The sequence below is a fragment of the Sus scrofa genome, chromosome 9, assembly GCF_054392235.1.
Source record: "Sus scrofa isolate SSC_HxYL_T2T_F1_AM1 chromosome 9, Sscrofa_HxYL_maternal_Yorkshire_Landrace_v2.0, whole genome shotgun sequence".
In the NCBI taxonomy this organism is placed as follows: Eukaryota; Metazoa; Chordata; class Mammalia; order Artiodactyla; family Suidae; genus Sus; species Sus scrofa.
The window spans coordinates 124,437,890-124,460,072 of NC_139391.1; the positions used below are offsets into that span (position 1 = coordinate 124,437,890).

A 22,183-nucleotide genomic window follows, 5' to 3' on the forward strand; every position below is an offset into this window, starting at 1 on the left:
TATGAAGCACAGTCAGGACGCAGGGATTCAGTCCAAGTGCTATTCTGGGTGCTGGGGAAATGAGCCCTGCCCACAAGGGGCTTACAGCCCAGTTATGACAGAGTCAGGACTTGAACCCAGGACCTCTGACACTTTCTCCCCTAATTCATCACATTTCCTGAGTTTGATCTCCTTATTTGTGAAAAAAATCTTAATTTTTCCAAAAATTTCCAAATATCTTATCAAAAAGCCCTTAACTACCAAGACAGTTATTTCTAATTCCAGTAATACAGCATGAAAAGTGTCCCTAAATTGTGGGGAAGCATTGCCTGGAGTATCTAAAACCAAATAAGCCACTTTTCCATTACATCAGAGAAATCTTAAAATACTACTAATAATGCCTTAGGCCTATAGTAATAGCTTTCTCAGAGTTTCTAGCAATGGTTTCCTATATCTTCTCACAATATTGCTAAGACTTTGAACAGAAGATCCTATGAGGAAAAAAAAAGAAATATCAAATGTGAAATCATATGATTAATAAAAATATTAGACAATATATAAATTGCCTGGTTGCCTACCTATACAAAGCTGTTTGGTTCTATGTCTCTCATGAGGAACTTCCTAAAACAAGTATTTACAGAATCATAGAAATTAGTGCCAAAGAGGACCATGCGTGTCATTTAGAATAGCCCTGTGCTTTTCAGATGAGAAAACCTAGGCTATTCAGCAAAGTTGCCATTCCGGGTTCCCAAGTGGCTGTTTACTATCTAAGGTTAGAATTCAGGCCATACTTGGTTGCTGGAAGTCAGGTGACAGGAGAAAGCCTTTAGGTAATAAAAGCCAAAAGGGGAGTTCCCGTCATGGCTCAGCAATTAAAGAATCTGACTTAGCATCCATGAGGACGGAGGTCTGATCCCTGGCCTCACTCAGTGGGTTAAGGATCTGGCATTACCATGAGCTGTGCTGTAGGTCGCAGATGTGGCTCAGATCCTGCAATTGCTGCAGCTGTGGCATAGGCCAGCAGCTATGACTCCGATTTGACCCCTAACCTGGGAACTTCCATATGCCATGGGTGCGGCCCTAAAAAGCAAAAAAAAAAAAGGCAAAAAGATGTGTTGAAGGAAGGTCTATGATAAATGCGGCTGAAGGAATCAAGAAGGGGGATAGACCAAAAGAGCACGATAATCTGGAGACTGTATCCTGCTGATGCTCCAGATCAAAACCCATCAGCAAGAGGTCTGCTTGATGGGGTTAGTGGAGGCTTGGCTGCCCAGCCACCCTCCTAGGCCAGGGCTGAATGCAAGCCGGATAACAAGCAGCAGGAAAGCCCCCAGGAAAGCCTGCCCTCTCTGAGGATAAGGTGGTCTAGCTAGAAAGGGAACTCGGTTTCAAAACATAAAAAGAATGAAAGGACATGTCTGACATGTTTTGATTCCCAGCTTTGTGTTTTTCTAATTCAAGTCAGCCCAGGGCCATCAACTTGCACAAATCCAGGCCTCCTGTCCCCTGTGGGGGGCAGTGGCCCTAACAAACATATGACCTTCCAGAGAATCCTCTCTGTGTCCCATGAAAGATGAGAAGCTTCAGTGGAGGGTCGTAAAGGAGGCCCAGGCAGCAAAGGTGGAGAACCAGAGGGGCCAGAGCAGACAGGGGTCTCTGCGACCAGAGACCCACTGAGTCTCAGACGACTGATTCTCATTTATCCACGGAAACAGCAAGGAAGGCAGCCCAGCTAATTTAAATCCATGGTTATAATCAAAAAATCACACTGTAGCTAAAAGTCACCCTCCCCATCCACCGGATTTTTTAAAAAGAGCTGCTAATAAGGAGCAAAACTGAGGGGCTTAAGTTTTATTTTCCTTTACATTTCCTTTCTGGTAGAGGTGTTAATGAGACAGAAAGGCCCAAAGTGCACAGAGAGAGGAGATGAAAACAGTCTGGAAAATATGAACTGTGCAGTCAACCTTCAAATAGGAGAGAGCTGATTCTAACCTTAGTGGGTAGCAGACATTTGCAGAGAGTTCAGAGCGTTTCCCTCTAGATGCCCATGAAGATTGTAATGCAAATGAGGAGGGAAGGTCCAGTTACCAAGGAGACCTGGCCTGGAGGCAGGGGACCCCGGGTGGGGGTCCTGATCCATGACCTCTCTGCCCCTGTTGCTTCAACTATGAAAGAGTGAGCGTCAACGTTGTGATTTAAAGTTCTAAAATCTAGGATGTAAATTCTCCAAAATCGGCAATCTAATCTTGTGAAGATGAAAGGAGAAAATGAGAACAGATAATGTACCTGTACAGTGTGCAGGGTAGTTCAAGCACTTCATATGCATGAAGTCACTTATTTCTATGAACAGCCCTGCCAGATTGGAAGTAATATGATCCCCATCTCACAGATGAGCATGTTGAGGCTTGGGGAAGTTAGTGGACATGACCAAAGAGACACACATACCAACTGATAGAACTGGGACTTGAAACAGATCTGTTTGAGTTCAAAGCCCAAGTGCAACACAGCCACTCCAATAATGTGTGTGCAAGCTCCTGAAATATAACTGATTAGCAATAAATAGCAATAATGCTTAGATTATCACCCACTATGATGAAGTGTTTTAACACACATTTATTGAATGGAAAACTGAATGAGCAGATAAACTGTCCTATGAGGCTGTTACACTGAGATCCTGGACATCCAGTGCCCATTTTAATCCTGTGCTGTAGTAAATCTAATTCCTGGGGGGAGTTTAGGGCAGTTGCCTTTTCAAAGAGTTGGGATCCAGAGTCGAGGAAGCTGTGTCTATCCAAGGATGGAAGTATGGAAGAGTCTCCATAAGGCACAGCAACCACATTACAGCACAGAAGCATCTATAATACACAGTCGACCTTTGAACAACACCGGCTTGAAACCACTACAGGTCCACTTACACGAGAATTTTTTTGTTTTTTTCTTTTGTCTTTTGTCTTCTTAGGGCCCCACTCATGACATATGGAGGTTCCCAGGCTAGGGGGTACAATCAGAGCTGTAACAGCCACAGCCACAGCAACATGGAATCCAAGCCAGCCGCATCTTCGACCTATCCCACAGCTCACAGCAACACCAGATCCTTAACCCACTGAGCAAGGCCAGGGATCGAACCCACGTCCTCATGGATGCTAGTCAGGTTCATTAACTGCTGAGCCACAAAGGGAACTTTGAGAATTTTTTTTAATAGTAACTACTTCAGCACTACATGATCCAGGGTTGGTTGAATCCACATATGTAGAGGAACCATGGGCATCAAGGGCCAGCTACAATTTATACATTGATTTTCCACTGTACAGAGCACCTGTGCCCCTAACCCCACTGTGTTCAAGGGTCAACTGTATTTGGGGTTTGAGATTCTGGCTTTAGTAAATCTTAAGAAGAATAAACAGACCAGGAAAGAAAGTATCTTAATTTAATTTTTATTTTCTGCTCAGCTAATTCAAAAAAGAGAGAAGGGAGGGAGGGAGAAAAGAAAGAAGAAGGGTTAGAATTCTGATGACTTCTAGGGTTATGAATCTCTGTGTGCACACTGCCTTCCCAAAGTTCTTTCGACTCTACTCAACCACCCACAAGGGAGCCTCTTCAGAACAAGGGAGATATTTAATTATGAGCTATTGGGCAAAAGCAGAGAGAATGAGCATCTTCTAGAGCTATGGTTATAAACTTCACCCCCCACCTCCCATCCCATAGCAATCCCAGGCTCCGTAGCTCACAAACAGCGGAAGTGTTGTCTACAAGGAAAGAAGCAGGCTTCTTGGCAGCAGCCATCTGTGCCAGCAGCACCCCTACCTTTTCTACCTTCCCGTTCAAACCTGTCCCACTTCTCCCTGTCTTCTCTTACGACTATTGCTGAAAACCTGGTTACCGGGTGCTAAACGGCCCTGTCCCTGCTCCTAGAACTCCCACAACCACACACAGCATCCAGTTCCAAAAGGTGAATTCTCTCTATTTCACAGACAGCGCCGGCAAAGGGGTTGAAAAACAAGAGAGCAGAAAATCACATTAGAAGTAAATAAATCACTGGGGCATGAAAGGAATGTTCTCAAAACACACAGACAGACACAAGGGCAAAGTCGGGCAAAGGAATAAGGAACAATGTGCCCTGTCCTCCGAGGCACAGAAGAAGAAACAAAATGTATGACAGAGCCCAAGGAATGCGCTGTTCCCAATTGTTAATCAATGTTAGATATCAACCCCTCCAACTGCTAAGGATGGGGGGAGAAGCACCTCTCTTCAGCCGTAATTATTTCTGACACCAATCTCCAGGAGGAGTGTCAAGACTCAGGTTAGCAGCTCAGTGTGATAATAACCCAAGATAACCAGAAATTCGCAAAGTCTGAAGAAAAGGAGAGCTTGGGAGGAAGGGAAGTGGCAATTAGAAATACTCGTCATGGTAATTGCGTTGTGAAGAGTGGGGCATTCGCTTTTCAGCAGCCAGTGTAGGTTTTCTTCTTCCTGACTTTAGAAAAAACATCTCTCAGGCGGGTAGAACCGTGGAGGAATATATCAAACTTTCAGAAATAACACAGTGTGGGAAAAAAAAAAAATAGAGAGAGAGAGATGACTTTTGTCCAAATAATGGTATGCTGGATGATAAAACTCTTGAAATCAGAGTTTCAAGATTCAAGTTTTAGGGAATACCTGAGAATGGTATTACCTGAGCAGCCAGTGAAGCTGCCTTAAGCCCACTAAGCAGCCCCCTCATCTTCTCACTCACAGAATGGCTTCAGTCCAGGTCAACACTTCGTCCTCTGCAAAGACCAAGATGGCTCTTCAAGGATGGAGAGTAAAGGCTCCTTGACATTATTCTTCAGTCACTCACGTTGTCCCAAATGGGCACATCCAAAGAAAAAAGCTCTTCAGGCTGGAACGGGTCTACACATGTAAACTGAGAACAGACCACCAAAGCCTCTCAGATACCAATCCTGTGGGATTCATAGCAGTCCACTCATGGCTCCAACCGACAGGGCAATGCTTCTCTTCTGGGTTCTTTGGAGAACCATGAAGATGACAAGAATCGTGGGTAATCCCTGAGTCTTCACCACTGCCTTGAAGAACAAGTTCTACCTCAGCTCTGATACCGAATGAGGCAGCGGTTGTTAAATTTGGAGTGGGCACCAAACACTCGAAAGGGCAACTCTAACCATATCAATCCCATGCTTAAATCAGTCTGTGATTTCCTGATGCTTTTTGTTGTTTGTTTGTTTGTTTGTTGTTGTTTGTTTTGGCTGTGCCCACGACGTGCAAAAATTCCCAGGCCAGGGACTGAACCCATGTCCAGCAGGGACAACACCGGATCCTTAACCACTAAGCCATCTGGGAACTCCTCCTACTGCTTTTTGGACACACTATGGTCTCCTCAGCATGACATCCTTTGCTGACAAGGCTCCCCATCATCTGGTTTCTCTCCAAATCTCGTAACTCAGCCCCAACACACTCACATCAAAATTTTGAACTATAGTGGATTCGTGACAGTTCTTCAGATACATCGTGCCCTCCAAGTCTTCGTATTTTGGGGCCGGTTGCTCACTCTGAGAATCCCTCTCACCTAATTAATGCTTATGGAACATTCAAGACTCAGCTCTGGAGTTACCTCCACTCTGAAGCTCTCCTTCCTCCCACCCTTCAGCCACCCTACCACACTGGTGTGGGCACCTCTTCTTCTTCTTTTTTTTTTTTTCCATTTTTTAGGCCAGCACCCTTGGCATATGGAGGTTCCCAGGCTGGGGATCTAATCAGAGCTACAGCTGCTGGCCTACGCCACAACCACAGCAACTCAAGATCCAAGCCACATCTGCGACCTACACCACAGCTCACAGCAACACTGGATCCTTAACCCACTGATCGAACCCTCATGGTTCCTAGACAGGTTCGTTTCTGCTGCACCATGACAGGAACTCCTAGGCACCCCTTCTATGTGTTGAGACTGCCTCTACGCATCCTGTATACCAGCTCTCACACCCCACGCCACTGATCTGTCCATTTCTCCCTCCAGACTATGAGCAGCTTGAGGGCCCAGGCTTGCCTTTCATTCTGTTTTTCCCCAGGGCAGTTATCATGAAAAGCTTTTACACCATGCTCAAATTGGATGGATTCCATAGATCAAGGAAAAAAAAGGAAGGAAGGAAGTTAAGTCAGAGAATGAAGAGTGACCACTTCATAGATTGAGAAAGAATTCAAACCTCCCAACAGGTAATGGTTTTGCGAAGTCTCGACTAGTCTCTATCAGTAAAATAGTAACCTCTCTGGGCAGGTGTCTCTGTTTCAACAACATCTAAAGAGTTTTTTAACTTGGAGATTTATTAAGGATTTTTTAAGGATTTATTAAGAATCTGTAGAGAGGGAGTTCCCTTCGTGGCTCAGTGGTTAACGAACCCAACTAGAATCCATGAGGATGCAGGTTTGATCCCTGACCTCGCTCAGTGAGTTAAGGATCCAACGTTGCCGTGAGCTGTAGTGTAGGTTGCAGATGCCGCTTGGATCTTGAGTTGCTGTGGCTGTGGTGAGGGCCAACAGCTGTAGCTCTAATGAGACCCTTAGCCTGGGAACTTCCATATGCCATAGGTGCAGTCCTAAAAAAAGAAAAAAAAAAGAAAAAAAAAGAATCTGTAGAGAGACACAGTGTATCTTAATGTGTCTCTCCTATGCACCCTTTCAGATGAATCAGTGATGAACTATAGACGGGGATGGCCCTTTTTGCCTGCTGAACCCTCTCTTGCAGGCCCTACATCAATCTGCCTTTATGGCTTGTTTGGGGCTGAACTGCAGTTTGAGTCTTATCTTAAGCACTTGGCCAGAGAATAATCTTTTAAGAACTGACTTCAGTTTATTTCTAGGAAGGTGCTCCTCTTCTCAGCTCTGCAAAATGCTGGCTGTGCCTCTTTAGCCCTCCAGCGCCAAATCCCCATCCGTGTCTGTGGTCTCTCTGGCCAGCAGAGTCCTGAGACGGCTCCATATTCACCTGAGCAAGGGTGGTTGCCAAGTCTGGTTGGTAGAAAGTTTTGTCCTCCTTTGATTCAAAATTGTTTGGGATACATTTGCACCAGTAACACCAGTAAACACCCCTGGGACCGGCAATCTGAGACTTGACATTAGTTGAATTATTTGATGGTGAACTAAGGCCAAACAGGGCCTATGTGGGGCCAGTGATACCCCCACCACACAGACCAGATACCTACTTGCAAGGGGAAGAAGTGGCCTACAAGAAGAGAAGGCTGAGGCCCATTCATGGAGAAGAAAGGGAAGTAAAGAAATACAGGGATTGCATGGGGAAGAGTTCCACTGAGCTTTGCCTAATACAGGCAGGGGCCACAAGCAAAAGCAAAGAAGCTGTTTTCACAGGAATATTTGTGATACTCCAGACACAGAACTGCCACACTAGGGCACAGAGGACAAAGTATGACACCAGTACACTTTGTTGGCATAGTAATGTCAGAAGAGTTCGCAGGTGAGAGCATCAGAAGACAGCATCCGAGTGAGGAAGGTACCAGCCACAGGATACACGCCCCCCTCTAGTGTCCAGTGGGTCAAAGACATCATTGGGATCCTGGACCAGGAGAACACGAGAAGCGCATCCTTGATGACTGATGAGACACCCCCCGGGAATGCCCAGGAATACCTGGATGAGGAATGAGGGCAGACGAGACTAAGAGGCCAGGACCTTGCACATGCCGATGGGGCTAAAGTGGTACCCATGCAAATTAGTTTTCATAAAGCCAGAAAATAAATTGGCATTATTGTTAAGGCATTTTCAGTCTGACTCTTTTATTTTTTCATTTTCAGCTGCACCTGTGGCATATGGAAGTTCCCAAGCCGGGGATCAAATCCAAACCCAAGCTGTGACCTACACCACAGCTGCAGCAATGACAGATCCTTAACCCATGGTGGCACAGTGGGAACTCCTTCAGTCTTACTCTTCATGGGCAAAATTATTACCAGCTCCTAGAATACTTCCTGGCATCAAGTAGGTACTTAGCTAATGTTATTATGCTTGAGATTGAATATGGATCATGGGACATACCACCAGGCCTGATAGGCAGGAGACACACACCAGGACAGCCATACCAAGTGCTTAGAATCAATGTCTGCTCTGAATGGCGCCTGAGTAGTCTGGTCATTGTTTTGAATACTGCTCCTGGATGAGACCACTAAGAAGTCTCAGGTGACCCTGCCCTCTCCTCTAGTGATTGTCAAAGCAGTTCTGGACTGGCTCCCAAGCCTGCAGGTTCAACCACCATCCCTGGAAAAAAAAGGGCTAGAAGCCGTTCCCTCACTGCTCCTCTTGTTCCCACCTCCTCCTTCCCTCCCCTTCCACGTCCAGTGACGTCCCAGAGTTCTCATCGCTCCTCTCTCAGGGAGATTCAACATCTGTGTCTTGAGAGCACTGCAGTTCACCTATGGTAGCATTTTGTAAATTTTGCCCTTAATGTGGGTGCCGGCCCATCTACCAGTTGTTTTTTGAAGAGCGGGGAAGGGTGTTTTACAGCTCGGCTACTGGGAAGCACAGATGTTGCAGTCTGGGCTGTGGCAAGGTGCTAAAGGCTGTAAGGAAGGTCCAAGGGCATTAATTATCTTCCCACAGCTGTCCAACAGCCTGCAGATGCCTCGCCCTGCCATCTTCAGGACGGACAGCCACACGATTCCAAAGCAAAACAAACTGGGAGATTAGAGGGAGGCAGGGAAGGTCCACACCAAGGTTAAACTGGAAACCTTTTAAGATGCTTGAGATGCTCCATCTCCACTTCCTGGACAACCAGGTGCTCACAGGGGACTCTGCAATGTGGTCTTGGGCTCAGTCCCTATCAGTGAAGCCGTGAATCCCAATGCAGGCTGCCAGTGAAACTCTCCATCCTGGGGCTGGAAGACCAACCAGGCAGGCTGTAAGCAAAGCCTTTTCCTTTTCAACTTTTAGCTTCAAAGTGGGATGAAAGATGCTAACTGGATAAGGCGTATAAACTCAAAATGCTGAGCCAGTTCAGTCAGAAGCACAATTCTCATCAATGATCTGAAGAGAAGCATTTCAGACCTCAGTATTTTTAACCTGCTGAGATGCCATCTAAGCTCCATTTCCCTTTACTCCACACAAGGAAAATACAAATGATAGCCTTAAACGCTGATAGAGTGATATTCAACCCAGCACTCCAGAGCTCTAGCCTGCCTGTCCCAATGAACACCTGGTTCTGAGATGGCACAGTTATGCCAATACCCTCATTTTTTAAGCCATGGCATGCAACATCTTGATGTGGGATCTTGGTTCCCAGACCAGGGGCTTGAACACATGCTGCAGCAATGAAAACGCTCAGTCCTAACCACTAGACCTCCAGAGAATTCCTGAGCCTTTCACTCTTCACACGTGATGTTCCAGGTTCTCTTTCTGGAGCAAGTGCCTTTCTTGCTTCAAAACTGGCCTCAAACCACCACCGCTTTGTGAAACCTTGAAGTCATAGTAGAAAGATGAGCACCTCTTCTTGCCTAAGCCTGTGCCATACACCCTTGTTCCTCAAAAAGGATCCACTCAAAAAGGGACCAAAATGAGCATCTGGTCTGGGATGCAGATTGAGAGTCTCCATCTGCGCAAGCCCGGTCACCTTAAAGTGGAGCATGTAATAAGCTCTCGGTCTGAGGCTTGCAGGCACCTGCAGCAAGAGGTGGGTCTCAGCCAAGGGATATGGGTGAAGGAAGCCCTTCTCTCAAATCTCTGCAGGGCAAGACATGGCCCCAGCCTCTTAGGCCTCCAGCTGGTTTCCCTGGTCACGTGTGTTGGAGGCTGTTCCCCAGGTCATGTGCGTTGGCATTCCCTGTGAGCCACAAGCAGGCTCTGTCCTGCCCCTGCCCCTTCCTCCTCTGCCTTCATGCAGCCTGTCATGCCAAGCCTCCTCTCACTGAGACCATCACAGCACAGACTGCCATGTCCTGTCCACAGGACACCAGCCAAGGACAGTATCTCACTGCTATTTCTTTAATGACTGTGGTCGTGGCCTTGGTCTAAAGAGCCACATCATCCCCGGAATGACACAGGACATCACAGAACCCAGGACAAAGGGAAGTTGCAGATGCCAGCTTGTCCATCTCACCACCCCGGACCCAGCCTAAGTCATCTGAGAGAACTGATTTTCAACTTTAAGATTTCTAGGCAAACAGCCTCATTCCTTCCTCAGTCATCAAGTCAGCATTTGGCCTTCTCTAAAAAAGCTCTTCCTCTTGCCCAACCTGAACCCGCTTGAAGCTTTGAGTCATCTCCCCCAGCTGTGCACATTTCCTGTCCCTGCTAAGATTCAGTGAATGACCTCATGCACGCTTAGCCAATATGAGCTAAAGGCTGCTGTCCGACAAATAAGCATCAGCAAGGACAGGGATCTCAAGGCCACCTCCATCCCAGGGCCAGTCACTCGACCACTTTCCTGGCCCCAAATCCCTCATCAAAAGGAGAAGATCTGGGTTCTTTCCAGAGCAAGCCCGAATCCCTCTCCTTCTCTTTTCCTTCGCCCCCTAAATGGTAAGTCCAAGTTATCCATGTTTGAGTGATTTTCTTCTTTTTTCAATAGTTCCACTTTGGGCATTTTGCTATTTTTATATTATGTATATGGGTGTGATCCTTTTGTGATGATTATCTGTGATTAATCCTCGCAGCTATGGGAAAATCAGGGTAACGGCTTGTACCATATCTAACAAGAGTTGATGGCTGTGGAGCTTTTTTGCGTTAAGCAGCTTTGCAAGTTCACTTTAATTGACAAGAGAAAAAGAGGATCTGCAATTAAAAAGGTGTTTATTATTTATTTTTTAATTTATAATTTATAGAAATTATGTCTATACTAGACAGATAATAAGGCACAGGCTTTCAGCGGGGATTTAACAAAACCAGGTGGTGTGTCGGCAGGGCCCTAGTGCCCTCCAAGGAAGTGCTGCCCAGGCTCACCTCCTGGGATCTCAGCTGCTAACAGACCGAAGTCACCCTCTGCCCAGTGAGAGGCAAGAGAAATTCGGGTGTTGTGATAGTCCTAGGAACTTGACCACACGCATGGATCTCAAACTCCTGCTTCAAACAGGAGCCGTGTCTAAACCATCACACTCCATTTCCGCCACTGTGGGACAGGAGGTAGCCAATTCCACCCCACCCCCATCACCAAACAGTGGTTGGCTCCCAGACCCTGACAGGCAAGCACACCTCAGTCCTGAAGTTTAAAGGGTTAAAGGGGAGATTTACAGGACTATATTTCTTTCCCTGAAACATCAGGCAGTTCATATGTACACATTTCTCTCCACTAAGACCTAATTTTCCACTATTTCCCTTGATTTGCAGCTCCCTTTTCCCCATTTCCGTGATTTAATGCCCAATTATTTTTTGTCCCATTGCCAGTAAAACAAAATATTTCATAACGGCTTCTGTGAGGTTTTTGGATACCGTTTTAAACACATGACTTACATACCTCAGACTGCAATATTTAGAGGAATCTAGTGAATACCTACCTAGATATGAATTCTTCATGTTTCTCAACCAGCTGACATAAGCTTGACATTACAAGTGCCATGCCATGGATGGACCTAGAGGTTAGCATACTAAGCAAAGTCAGAAAGAGAAAGACAAATACCATAGGATATCACTTATATATGGGATCTATGACCCAAATGAGCCTATCTATGAAACAGGAACAGATATAGAGAAGAGAATTATGGTTTCCAAGGGGGAGAAGGATGAGGGAGGGATGGGTTGGGAGTTTAGGATTAGCAGGTGCAAACTATTGTATACAAGATGGATAAATAGCAAGGTCCTACTGTATAACACAGGGAACTATATCCAATAGCTTATGATAAACCATAATAGAAAAGAATATGAAAAAGAATAATATGTATGTGTGTGTATATATAGATATATATATATGCATATTGAATCACTTTGCTGTACAGCAGAAACTAGCACATCACTGCAAATCAACTATACTTGAAAAAAAATTTTTTTGAGTTCCCGTCGTGGTGCAGTGGAAATGAATCCGACTAGGAAACATGAAGTTGAGGGCTCGATCCCTGGCCTCACTCAGTGGGTTAAAAGATCTGGCATTGCCACGAGCTGTGGTGTAGGTTGCAGACCCAGCTCAGCTCTGGCGTTGTTGTGGCTGTTGCATACCGCAGCTGTAGCTCCAATTCGACCCCTAGCCTGGGACCCTCCATACGGTGTGGGTGCAGGCCTAAAAAGCAAAAAAAAAAAAAAAATTTTTTTAAAGAAGTGAAAGCACCATGCCATAGTTTAACTGGATCTCTGCGTTCCTCTCTCAGCTTCCACTCAGCATCTCTGGTGGCATCTAAGAGCAGGGATGTTGAGACCCCATTTCTCCCACTTGTCTGGCCTCCTTTCCCCATTCTGGCCAGGAAGCGACATAAGTAGACAGAGAACGAGCTGGGCAGTCAGGACATTGGCACCAAGTTCCATTACCTGCCACCACCTGACTGTGTAGCATCAGCTGGCTCACCTCACTAATTTGGGCCTTAGTTACCTCATAGACAGAACAAGGGTTTTGCATCAAATTACTTCTCATTTTCTTACAGCTCTAAAAACTCTAGATTCCCTTCTGTGTCCTAGAAATAGAAAGTAAACACCCAGACATATGAGTCTGGCTTTGGTATTTGAGGAGGGAGAAACTAAAGCATCAAGAGGCAAGTCTTCTTGACTATTAAAAATCCTTCTTCCCTACTTAAGCCTCTTTTGGCCTAATTTTCACATGTGCAGATACAGGGACAGTAGGACAGAAAGGAATCTTATAGAAGTTGTCTCTGATTCGTTTGACAATCTCACTTTTTTTCCCTGCTCATCCTGTTTTAGGGCTTAGTGTTCTGTTCTCAGCAAAAAAATACAAATTAAAGCAATTTTGTTTCAAGAAGGACACAGGAACTTCATGAAAGTTGTAAAAACACTGTGGTGGCACTTTGGGGTATCCAAAAATGCTTAATGCCAAACCCACTCTGGAAGCATCATAGGATGTGACCACTCAATTCCAGGCCAGCCAATAAGAAGGGGCTACTTATTATTCAAAGGGAAACTCCCCCTAGTCAGGCCCCAGGTTCTGTCACATTTGATGTCAAGGCACCCATTTGATTTCCCCCATCTGGAGAGGGCACAGCTGGCCCCAGCCAGGTCCTCAACCAAGGGTCCAGGGCTGAGATTGGGTTTCCATGGAGGGCACTTTCTTCTAGAGACAAGACCTAAAGGGGCAACCAGGAGTTCCCGTCTCAGCTCAGAGGTAACGAACCCGACTAGTATCCATGAGGATGCAAATTTGATCCTGGCCTTGCTCAGTGGATTAAGGATCAGCATTGCTGTGAGCTGTGGTGTAGGTCACAGACATGGCTTGGATCTTGTGTGGCTGTGGCTGTGACGTAGGCCAGCAGCTATAGCTCTGATTTGACCTCTAGCCTGGGAACTTCCATATGCCATGGATGCAGCCCTAAAGAGACAAAAAAATAATAATAATAATTAAATAAATAAATAAATAAATAACGGGGCAACCAAGACAAAGCCCCAGAAAAGATGAAATTCATACTCAAGTTCAGAGACCACAGGGACGAGAGGCAAGGAAACTAAAAGTTCAGAACTGGGTAGAAAGAGCCTGAAGGGAAATTAGGTTAGACTACATATGAAGGGATTCCCACAACCACCAAGACAAGAGGGAAGCCTGGCCAAATTACCAGGCCCATGCTAAGAAAGGGTCAGGTTATACTGCTCATCAATTACATTAGCCCTTGCTGGAAGGCCTGATATTTTTTTTTTTTTCCTATTGGGGACGAACATGTTCTCAAGCACCCAGGGATTCCAAGGTGATGGCTGTAATCCATGATAGTATTTGCTTCTTGGGGACGGGCAAAGGCCTGATACCCGGTTGGGATAGGATGGTGTCAAGTGGCTTTTAGAAAGATGGTGGTTTGACCACACAGGGGTCACCCTGTACTTCCATCCCCCAACTTATCTCTATTTCTTGAGCAAAGGAGCTTCTGGAGCCTGCAGGCATCAGGATGCATACAGGGGGAGCCTCAAGGACTCTGTAGGAGAACTGGTGACATTCTCTCCACTGTGGACCTACTGAAAGCCTAGAGGCCCAGCTTCAGTGTACCTAAGTCAGACAGCAGATGCTAGGAGACCCTGATGTGTGTGGAAGCCACACACACACACACACACACCCCAGCAGGGGACTGTCTATATCCGTCCCGGATGAGGGTCCTGTCTCCTTGCCCCCAAGGATGGGTAAGCCAAGCCCTCCCTGGTCTTGGGAGACCAGAAAGAAAAGAACATCTTGCAGTTCAGCTGCAACCCTGGTCCTCAGGGTGAAGACCCTTTGGCCTCTCTCCAGATACTTCCACTTAACCTTCTCCAACAATCACACCTGAGCCTCAGGAGGAAGTAGAGAAATGGCAACACATCCAGCAGTGGAAGAAGGTGTGATCACTTTGAACAGCGCTGTCCTGCCCTCTATGAACTTATACTCAAGGAGGAAGTAAGAGTCACAGCCAAATTGCTCCTTTCCATCAGTTCTGCAAATAACCCATCATGGAAGAATCCCCCTGTTTTACAAGGGGCAAGCAGAGTCATTCAGCACCCCCTTCCACAAATAGAAAATGAGCATTTCCTTCTCATTCCACATTTTATGAAAAAACGTTTAAGCTAATAAAATAAAGAGATAGGGCCAAGGAAGACTTCCTCTCTCATGGCTCCCAACTTTTTACTCTGTCAGGCATAACTATAATGCAAGGGAGCTTCTCTCATAATAAAGGCAGCAGAAATTTATATATCCAAATGAACACAGTTGATGGTGTTTTAAAGGGCTAATAAATAATACCTCTTTCTTCATCACCTGGAGATTAAAACCAAATGAGAGAGATACACAGGAGTCCTATAGATAGAATTCGAAATATGGCCAACATTATTGACCATGAGGTTTGAGATCTGCAGCCCAGAGGGCTTGCTAATATTTTATCTCCAAGTTAATCAGACCCACTCATGCAGCTCTCTGGGGCGTACCTCCTACTGCAGAGCCAAGAGACCTGCAGGCCAGCAGATCTGGAAGTAGAGCCCAGAAGGAGCCGAGCCACCCATGCCCAGTCCTCCTCCCTAACTCACTGGCCCTTCTCCCTAAATCACCATCAGACTCAGTTATTCTTTGCCCCCTGGAAGGAACAGGGGCAGAGGAGGCTGGCCAGCAGTGCTAGGCTAGAGGATAGCTCTTCACACTGGTAGGTGAAATCGGGGGACACCTTCTCTGCCCGCAACCCAATAACCAGCTCCTTTGCAGTGGACTCCTTGGGACGTAGTCTCTTTTTTTGATGCTATCATTGCTTAGAACATTTTTGAGCTCCTCTAAGAATCCTATTCAGAGCCTGGAGTTCTTTTTTTCAATACTTTTCGGTTATGGCAAAGTTTCATATCCAAACATTAAACAGTCAAAAGTCACTGGAGTTAAGCAGATAGAAACCTTTTGGGTCAATACAAGGGTGACAGTGGAGAGGTTAATATGTGGTTTTCTTGTATGACATTCTAAACTGATCTTGAAGTTTGATCAATGTTTTTACACAACGGCAGCACCCTGGCTGTGAGGGTATACTTACTGTGGGTGACACTTTTCTGAAACTCAGAATTGGAACCCATGATCTGACAAAGACTGTTTCATCCATTTTCATGTATAAGAAGCAAATATAGCTTGCAAATATAACTTAGATGCTGAAATATTGGACTTTCTGACATATGTCAATTTTTTATGAACGGACCCAGATAAAACTTTGATGAAAACCTTTGCATCATCAAATCTAAACACACAAATGGTATGCATGAAATACAAGTTGATAACTTTGAAGAGGACAGTTTTCTTTTCACAAAGTTCTGGTATATCTATGCAAAAAAACCCAAAGTCCCACTCATTGCTTTATAGTAAAACCTCAAAGAGGAACAATGGTGAGAGGGTTGAGCAGCCTGTTCTGACCCTGACCGGGAAGGCCAAGCAGCTATCCCAGCTCAGCTGCTAATTGGAGAGAGGATTGAGGTGCAAATGAATAAACCATTTTTAAACGTACTTTAGTTTTAGAAGAGGGATTAATCATATTTTCTACTACATTTACATTTTCCATTGCTTTGCAATTAATTTTGTGAGACAGCCTCTCCTACAAGGCTAGAAACAAGTAATGGGATTCAAAAGGCCGAGAGAAGAAGGTGAGGCATTAAAAGGCAATTAGGGAGTTTCTCTTGTGGCACAGCAGGTTCAGGACCCAGCATTGTCACTGCTACCACACGTTTTTCCATCCTTGGCCTGGGAACTTCTGCATGCCACAGGTGTGGTGGGGGGGGGGGGGCGTGTGGGGGAGAGGGGTCTAGCAATTAGAAGCTAGAAACCCCAAGAGCCAAAACTAGGTTCAAGAGCCACATCCCAAAAGACCCTGGCGGATAAAGGGCGTGCCCCTTTTTGCGGTGGAGAGAACTGCCCGGCGTAGGGATTAAAGGAAGAGACTGGAAGGTGTGAGCGCGTGCGAAAACAGGCCCCGCACAGCGTGTGATAATCAGAAAGAAATGAGGGGCGAGGGGTCCTTCTCCCTCCTCCTAAGGAGCGTAAGAGAGGGAGAAGGAGGAAGGGAAGGAACGCAGTGGGAAGCCCTCTGACAGCTGTGTAATTCAGGCCTTAAGAGATGGAATAAATACTGGAGTTCCTCGTATCAGAGGGTAGTGATGTGATATTTAGAAAAGAGCTCCCCAAGCAGTCGCGCCTGGTGGCCCCCCATCTGCATCGTGCGGGGATGGAACCCAGAGGCCTCCAGGGCCACATTACCGTGACAGACTGCTCTTCTGCCCTTCTGTGGCATCCGGGAGCACCCCTCACATAACTCCCGACTGCTCATCCCTCTCTGCTCAGAAGAGATTTTCCCTGGCGTCTGGAGCTCGGGAACAGCTGGGCTCTTAGAGTCAACAGGCTCCTGCTTCCACACCGAGCAGACTGTGTCATGATGCGAAACGTGAAATACTGCCTTGCGCTGCGCAGACTCCTAGGGCAGGGTGGGGCCTGTCCCTCCAGACCCTGGAAGGGGCCTGTCCCCGTCCTGAGCAAATGCTCCAGCCTTGGGGAGGAGCCTCGGCCACTGCCCCCGTGGGTCCCTATGAAATGCATGGGCTCAGTAGCCCTGCTCGGGGGAGGGGCTGAGGAGACAGAAGGATGTAGGCAAAGCCAGGCTGGAAATAGGTCTTCTTAGCCATGTGAGCCTTGTATCTGAAGTGTCCTCAGCGATCCCCTCCACTTCTGGTCCTTCAGGGTTCAGCTCAAATCCTGCCTGTTCCTTGCAGCATCCTGGCCACCTTCCACCTGCACATGGACCCTCACTAGAACACAAGGGGGATCCTTCGCAGGACCAAGCTCTCTTTCTCTAAGCTGCTGCTGCTGCTTCCTTTTCCTTCAGTCCTCATCTCTTTTTTAATTTTTTATTTATTTATTTTTTTTTTTTTTTGTCTTTTTGCCATTTCTTGGGCCGCTCCCGCGGCATATGGAGGTTCCCAGGCTAGGGGTCGAATCGGAGCTGTAGCCACCGGCCTACGCCAGAGCCACAGCAACGCGGGATCCGAGCTGCGTCTGCAACCTACACCACAGCTCACGGCAACGCCGGATCGTTAACCCACTGAGCAAGGGCAGGGGTCGAAGCCGCAACCTCATGGTTCCTAGTCGGATTCGTTAACCACTGCGCCACAACGGGAACTCCAGTCCTCATCTCTTTTAACACCTTCCTGAAGTTCAACTCTTCCTCACCTGCCCCCACCCTTCAGAACCCCCACCCCAGGCCTATGTAGCCCCAAGTCCCCCTGAGTAGTTCATAGATTGTTCTAGCTCTGTTCTCTGTCCTGAGTCAAAGCGGGGGGCGGGGCGGGGGGGGTCTCCTCTGCCCATTTTCTGTTGCTCGGCATGTGTTGGGGAGGGGCCTCTGGGTCCATGTAGGGGAGGAAGGCTTTTAGTTCCAATCTGCAGTTGGCTCTTAGGTATCTAAAAACACAGACACATCTCAAATGGCACGGTTTCATTTCCTGCCAAAACCCATCACCAGGGCTACTGAAGAGACACATATTTTTCCCGTTAATGTAATTTTGAGCTAATTACTCTGCCAAACGCCTTTGCTGCCTTCCAACTTTCCTGCACAGTAAAAGATGGTGTGGTCAGCTTCTCCTCCACTTCTATGTGTTTCTCTGGCTTGTTTGAGGGGTAGAGGTGAAGAGACTAAGAAAATTTTCCCACCACCAATTTTTTTTCCTTGTTAAGGCCTGCACCTGCAGCATAGGGCAGTTCCCAGGCTAGGGGTCCAATCAGAGCTACAACTGCCAGCCTATGCCATAGCCACAGCCACACCAGATCTTAGCCACATCTGCAACCTATGCAGCAGCCACCCCAGATCCTTAACCCACTGAGCAAGGCCAGGGATTGAACCAGCATCCTCATGGACACTATGTCAGGTTCTTAAGCCAGTGAGCCACAATGGGAATTCCTTGGATTTTTATTTCTCCCCGGTTAGAATGCAAATTCCTCCTCCCCGACCCCCAAAGGATCTAACATAGCACCAGGCACACAGAGTTGCTTCAGAACTAGCTAAGCAACAAAGCTGGGACTCAAACCCAAGTCTGTTGGACTCCAGGCTTTCACCCTGCCTTCGCTCTGCATTACACGCCTTCCTCTGTTCCAGTCTCCCATGGCTGGGCTGACCACAAAGCCCTCTGGGAAAAAAAATTAAGATACCACTGGCTCTGGGGGTGGGAGGGCAGGGATGTTGAGAGCCAGCAGAGCTCCCCTGCCTCTTCCCTGTTGGGCACGGTGCCCAGGCCCACAGTGAAGAGGTAGGTTCCATGGCTGTTTAACATCTGTGGCGAGGTTATCGACAACTCTGTCCTAGCCCCTGCCAAGGAGTTTGACCCCCGGCCAGAATCCAGCCTGTGGCCAGAGAGAAATGGCAAGGAGGCCAGTCCAGGAACCCTACTCCCCCTTCGTAAGGTGGCTAAGACTAAAAACAGAAAGCATTAAAAATGTATACACTTTTTTATGGAGTTCCCATCGTGGCTCAGTGGTTAACGAATCTGACTAGGAACCATGAGGTTGCAGGTTCGATCCCTGGCCTTGCTCAGTGGGTTAAGGATCAGGCATTGCCATGAGCTGTGGTGTAGGTCACAGACGTGACTCAGATCCCGTGTTGCTATGGCTCTGGCATAGGCTGGCAGCTATAGCTCCAATTAGACCCCTAGCCTGGGAACCTCCATATGCCACAGGAGTGACCCTAGAAAAGGCAAAAAGACAAAAAAAAAAAAAAAAAGAAAGTATACTCTTTTTTTATATTGACAAGAATCATACCACAGAGTCAGTCCAAATGGCCAAGGCCCCACATCCATCCAAACAGAGTTCTGCTCCTAGGCCCGTAGACAGAGGCTTTCATGCATTTTTCAGCATTGCAACCCAATTTTCCAGTCAAATCTAACACAGAACTCCAACAGAGAAAGGCAGGAAAAGTGGTACAAGTGAGAGAAGAGTCCCAGAGCCCCAACTTCCTGGTTCTCTGCCTTGGTCCTCTCCCCAAATCATTCTCTCCCTGCCACTCCCCTCCCCTGAGTCCCTAGGGGCTGTGGGGAAGGACAGTCTGCAAATCCTGGCAGCAGCAGAGCCCGGAGCAGCTGTAGGGGAAAGGGAGGGACAGACAGGGAAGTTGAACAGCAGATTAGTTCTGCACAAGCCCCCTTGAAGCAAGCTACTTTCGTTTTTAGAGAGTAAATAATGGGCCTAGGGATCAGAATGAAGCCTGACACAGGACCTGTCAACATTTCTAGCATTCATTGTCTTTAAATATTCAAACACCAAGATTTTGAAGGATCTTTGACTTTTCACTTTTTTTTTTTTTTCTGCCAGATGTCAACAAATACTTCTTTTGCTGAGTGAAGAGTTTGGCCTTCCCTTTCCTGATGAAAAAAAAAAAAAAAGAGGTGAAGTGAGAGAGAAGGTGAGATTTAAAAAAAAAAAAAAAAGAGTACAAAGGATGAGGATTCTCAAGTGTCCTGGAGGAGAGACTCCAAACAGAGAGGAGGAGACGGAGGGCAAGGGGCTCAGGGAGCTGTGGCCCCGTAGCCCCTGGTGTGTTTAAATTTGGTGATACCCTTCATTTCCCAGAGAAGTCATCTGAGGCCCCGAGAGGTGACTGGAGTGAGGTCAGATCATACAGCCAGGTTAAAAAATAATAATAATCATTACAACTGGAGCTCACCATTTCTGGTGCCTGCTTTTCACATGGGGAATGATTTTAAAAGGGAAAGGCAGTTCTCCCAGACGAAGGAAAAAAGACCCGCAGACCTGAATTAATTGAGTCAGCAAGCATTTACAGAGCCCCTGCTGTGTGTCCTTCACTGCCCTAGGCGCTGGGCAATAGAGAGAAACAGGACACACACACACACACCCCCCACTCTCAGGCTTCTCAGGCTCCTCAGGCCACTGGGTAAGGCAGAGAGATCATGTCTGCAACAAAACCTAGTAAGTGTCATGACTGTGCTGTGTTTATGATGCTAAGGGGGTGGCAGAGGGACCCGATCCATAATTTATGGGCCTCGGTGCAAAACAGAAATGCAGAGTCCCTTATTTTTTCATGCTTAAGAATTTTCAGATGGTGGGAGTTCCCGCCATGGCACAGCGGAAATGAATCCAGTTAGGAACCATGAGGCTGAGGGTTCGATCCCTGGCCTTGCTCAGTGGGTTAAGGATCCCTCGTTGCCGTGAGCTATGGTGTAGGTTGCAGACACGGCTCTGATCTGGCATCATTGTGGCTCTGGTGTAGGCTGGTAGCAACAGCTCCGATTGGACCCCTAGCCTGGGAACCTCCATATGCCACAGGTGCAGCCCTAAAAAGACCAAAAAAGAAAAAAAAGAAAAAGAATTTTCAGATGGTGACAGCAGAGCATGAAACCAAATGCAGACACCTTCTGAGCCCAGGGCCCCGTGTGACTCACAGGTGATATAACCGTGAAGCCAGCCCTGGGTGCCAGGTACCACTTCACAGAGGAGGTGGTTCCAGAGCCAAGTTTGAAGAGACAAAGAAGTCACCAGCAGACAGAAGAGGAAATACCTTCCAGAAAAAAGGTAAGAGCATGCCTATAGAGCGGGAGAAGCACAGACTATCTGAGAAATCGAAATAAGTTCGGTTAGGCAAGCACATGGCATTATAGGTCAGAGAGTAACAAGCAAGGAGGCTGGCAAGGAAGCAGACCCCGAGCATCAAGTTCTTTTAAACGATACTTTTATTGGGGGTATTGGTGAGTCATTGAAACTGCCCAGGGATGTGCTCCAATGGGTATTTTAGGGGAAAATGACAAAAAACACCACCACTCAGGCAGCAGGAGGAGTGTTGATTGGAGGAGAGAAGGCCTGCAGCTGCACCTGAGTTGGGAGGTCAGTGCAATAACCCAGGCAGGAACCGAAGAGAAAATGCTCCAAATATTGAAGAAAGAGCCCCTGGCTGCAGATAGAGATTTCAGGCTCATCCACACACAGGGCAGTTGAATCCATGAGTGTGGATGTAGCTACCTGGAGAGAGAATGCGAGTGCGTGCCCAAAACAAAGATGTGGGTGGAGGAAAGAGGCTTTAAAGGAGGGGTGTGAGAGGGAAGAGGATAATGGAAAGGGAGTCACATTGCACAAGAGACAAAAGAGTTTCCGGGAACGTGGAAAGGCCAACTTGTAAAACAGTCCAAGAGCCAGGTCAGGACTCTGGTGGCAGAGGGCAGAGCCACAGGAGTGAGGTCCAAAGATGGAGACGCAATCAGTGTTTGTCGAGGGCCCAAGAAGGCTCTTGAAATGCACTTCCACCTGCCCCGTGGCTGGACCCCTGCCCTGTGCCAGGTCCTCCGGGGGCTGTAACAGCCCAGTTCTCCCTAGAGCTGGAGCAGAGACTCTCCTTCTCCCGCTTGGTCCTGCATGGCTACCATGTGCCCCTGCAAGAGCTGTCAGGGACCACATCTGACCCTGAGGATGACATCAGGGCGTGCATCTGGGAGGGGTCGCTTTCCCTCATCCTCACAGACACTGATGCAGTCACTCACCCCAGTGCCAACCATGCCCTAGAGTCTGCAGCTGCCCAAGCTATTTGCACTGAGGTTACATGATTGCCTCCAACCTTGAAAGTCTCATGAGGCCGGCAAACAGGAAGACCTCCCCCCACC

General features: G+C 47.2%; 1 long non-coding RNA gene across 1 annotated transcript; it reads left to right on the forward strand.

Annotated features, from left to right (window-relative positions):
* The first annotated feature begins 10,332 nt into the window (after positions 1-10,332).
* LOC110255514 (uncharacterized) lies at positions 10,333-21,104 on the forward strand. Its single transcript, XR_002335937.2, has 3 exons — positions 10,333-10,489; positions 19,887-19,977; positions 20,977-21,104. It is a non-coding gene; the product is annotated as an uncharacterized LOC110255514 (long non-coding RNA).
* Positions 21,105-22,183: the final 1,079 nt, after the last annotated feature.